At 38.1% G+C, this 3,757-nt stretch overlaps 1 pseudogene; it reads left to right on the top strand.

Annotated features, from left to right (window-relative positions):
• Nucleotides 1–1,307: 1,307 nt before the first annotated feature.
• Nucleotides 1,308–3,550, top strand: LOC144253373 (heat shock factor protein 2 pseudogene; annotated as a pseudogene).
• Nucleotides 3,551–3,757: the final 207 nt, after the last annotated feature.

Genomic DNA, 3,757 nt, shown 5'->3' with positions numbered 1-3,757 from the left:
CCTCACTTCATCCCTGCAAGGCAAGCACTCTAACATTGAGTACAACCCCAGTATGAAATGGCCTTCTTTATTCTGTAATTAATCTGTAATTCTCTTCAAATTAACTTTAACTTGAAGTCCACTTTATCTGATATGAGGATAGAAACCCCTTCTTGTTAACAAGATCCATATGAGTGTTAGTTATCCCTCCCAACACCCCCCACCCCAACTCCTGTTGTATCCTTTTGCTTTCAGTCTATGCATGACTTTGCCTACGAGATAAGTTTCTGGAGAGAGCAAAATGTTATTGTTCTTGTTATTTTCTTTTAAATACAATCTGGCAGTCTACCTTGCTCATGGATAGGCAGAATTAATATTATTAAAATGGCCATATTACCAAAAGGACTTTACACATTCAATGCAATTCTGGTCAAATCCCAATGACATTCCTCACAGAAATAGAAAAAGCAATTATGAAATTCATCTGGAAAAATAAGAGACCCAGAATAGCTAAAGCAATTCTAAGCAGGAAGAGTGAAACAGGTGGTATCACTATACCAGATGGTTACTATTACTTCAGAGCAATAGTAACAAAAACAGCATGGAACTGGCACCAAGGCTGATAGACCAACCCACAAAATTACAACTACCTTATATTAGACAAAGGTGCTAGAAGCATGCAATGGAGAAAGGATAGCATCTTCAACAAATGGTGCTTGGACAACTGGAAATCCATATGGAACAAAATGAAATTGAATCCCTAACTCTCACTATGCACAAAAATTAACTCAAAATAGACCAGAGATCTAGGAATCAAACCAGTGACTCTGCATCTAATAGAAGAAAGAACTGGCCCTAATTTCCATCACTGGGGTTAGGCCTCAAGTTCCTTAATAAGACACCTATAGCACAAGAATTAAAACCAAGTATCAACAAATGGGACCAATTTAAGCTAAAAAGTTTTTTCTCAGCAAGAGAAATAATATGTGAGGTGAATAGGGAGCCTACATCCTGGGAACAAATTTTTACCCCTCACACATCAGATAGGATTCTAATCTCTTGGGTATAAAAAGAACTCCAAAAAATTAAACACCAAAAAACAAGCAAACAAACAAATAACCCAAGGATAACAAATAACAAATGGGCCAAGGACCTGAATAGACACTTCTCAGAAGAGGATATACCATCAATCAACAAATATACAAAAAAAAATGCTCACCATCTCTAGCAGTCAGAGAAATGCAAATTAAAACTACTCTAAGATACCATCTCACTCCAGTAAGAATGGCAGCCATTATGAAGTGAAACAACAATAAGTGCTGGCGAGGATGCGGTGTGGGGGGGTGAAGGTACACTCATATATTGCTGGTGGGACTGCAAATTGATGCAGCCAATATGGAAAGCAGTATGGAGATTCCTTGGGAAGCTGGGAATGGAACCACCATTTGACCCAGATATTCCTCTTCTCAGTCTATACCCAAAGGACTTAAAAACAGCATACTACAGGGACACAGCCATTTTTACAGCAGCACAATTCACAATAGATAGACTGTGGAGCCAACCTAGATTTCCTTCACTGGATGAATGGATAAAAAAAAATGTGGCATTTATACACAATGGAATATTAGCACTAAAAAATAATAAGATCATGGTATTTGCAGGGAAATGGATGGCATTAGTGCAGATAATACTAAGTGAAGTTAGCCAATCCCCCCCCAAAAAAAATTCGGAATGTCTTTTCTGCTATGGGGGGGGTGAATCAAAATGGGGTAGGGAAGAAGAGCATGAGAAGCTGCTGAATGCTCCCAAATGAAGTTGTTCCTGCCATTCCGGAGAAACACCTCTGCTTAGAAAGACTTCAGCAGGGCACAAAGGAGAGAGTGCGCCCTGAGAACTAATTGAATATATAAAGTTTCAAGCAGCTGATGCAAACACTGTTGGATTTCCAGTTCAAGAGAACGCTTGAACCTAGGAGAACAAAATTTGGGGCAAAGTGCGACTGGTGAAAGTGATCCTTTGTCCTGCCAAGTCAAGACAAATCGGAGGAAAAAAGTTTTCAGATTTTCCAGTATACACGGACATTTCTGCAAGCTGCTGAAGGCTCCCAAATGAAGTCGTTCCTGCCATGCCAGAGAAACGACTCTCCTTAGAGCGACTTCAACAGGGCACAAAGGAGAGAGTATTTTCGTAAAGTAGTACATATTGACTCTGGAATAATAAAGCAGGAAAGAGATGGTCCTCTTGAATTTCAGCATCCTTTCTTTAAACAAAGCCGGGATGACTTATTGGAGAACATTAAAAGGAAGTTTTCATTTTCAAAACCAGAAGAAAATAAAATTCGCCAGGAAGATTTAACAAAAATTATAAGTAGTGCTCAGAAGGTTCAAGTAAAAGAGGAAACAACTGAGTCCAGACTTTCAGAATTAAAAATTGAGAATGAGTCCCTTTGGAACGAGGTGTCTGAATTAAAAGCAAAGCATGCACAGCAGCAACAAGTTATTCGAAAGATTGTCCAATTTATTGTTACATTGGTTCAGAATAACAAACTTGTGAGTTTAAAGCACAAAAGGCCTCTACTTCTGAACATTAATGGAGCCCAGAAGAATTTATTTCAGCACATAAAGAACCAGTTGATAATCATTATCATAAAGTTCCACACAGTAGGACTGAAAGTTTAAAGACAGGAGAGTGGATTTCAGATGACATCATTATTTATGATGTTACTGATGATAATGTGGATGAAGAAAATATCCTAGTTATTCCAGAAACTAATGAGGATGTTATATCTGATCCCTCCAACTGTAGCCAGTATCCTGATATTGTCATTGTTGAAGATGACAATGATGATGAGTATGCACCTGTCATTCAGAGTGGAGATCTGAGTGAACCAGCCCGAAAATCCCTAGTTTCAGGCAGTGGTGGCATCAACCCTCTCATGTCTAGTGCTGTCCAGCTAAATGGTTCATCCTGTCTGTCCATAGAAGATCCTGTGACCATGATGGATTCCATTTTGAATGATAACATTAATCTTTTGGGAAAGGTTGAACTGTTGGATTATCTTGACAGTATTTATTGTAGTTTAGAGGACTTCCAAGCTATGCTGTCAGGAAGACAGTTTAACATAGACCCAGATCTCCTGGTTGATCTTTTCACTAGTTATGTGCAGATGAATCCCACAGATTACATCAATAATACAAAATCTGAGAATAAAGGATTAGAAGCTACCAAGAACAATGTAGTTCAATCAGTTTCAGAAGAAGGAAGAAAATCTAAGTCTAAACCAAATAAGCAGCTTATCCAGTACACTGCCTTTTCATTTCTTACATTCCTTGATGGGAATCCTGCTTCTGCTGTTGAACAGGGGAGTACAACATCATCATCAGAAGTTATGTCCTCTGTAGATAAACTCATAGAAGTCGATGAGCTTTTGGATAGCAGCCTGTACCCAGAAACAACCCAAAGTAAGCTTGTTCACCTGGAGCCATTGACTGAAGCTGAAGCTAGTGAAGCTACACAGTTTTATTCATGTGAACTTGCTCTTCCACCTCTGGATAGTGACATGCACTTTTAGATAGTTAAATCCCTAAGAAGTAAACTCAACATGTATATATTCATCAAAATGATGAATTATTTATTTTAAAATATCATTTGGTACTTTTCTTTTGTAAAATTGCTTTGTTTTTGTAAATTGCTTTGTTTTGTTTAATCAGATACTGTGGAATAAAAGCACCTTTTGCTTTTCTCACTGACCATACACTCTTGCAAAGCTTTGAAATGT

This window comes from Urocitellus parryii, chromosome 2 (assembly GCF_045843805.1).
Source record: "Urocitellus parryii isolate mUroPar1 chromosome 2, mUroPar1.hap1, whole genome shotgun sequence".
NCBI classification, from domain to species: domain Eukaryota; kingdom Metazoa; phylum Chordata; class Mammalia; order Rodentia; family Sciuridae; genus Urocitellus; species Urocitellus parryii.
The sequence above is the reverse complement of the archived record's forward strand: the minus strand, read 5'-3'. Positions and strand labels throughout refer to the sequence as shown.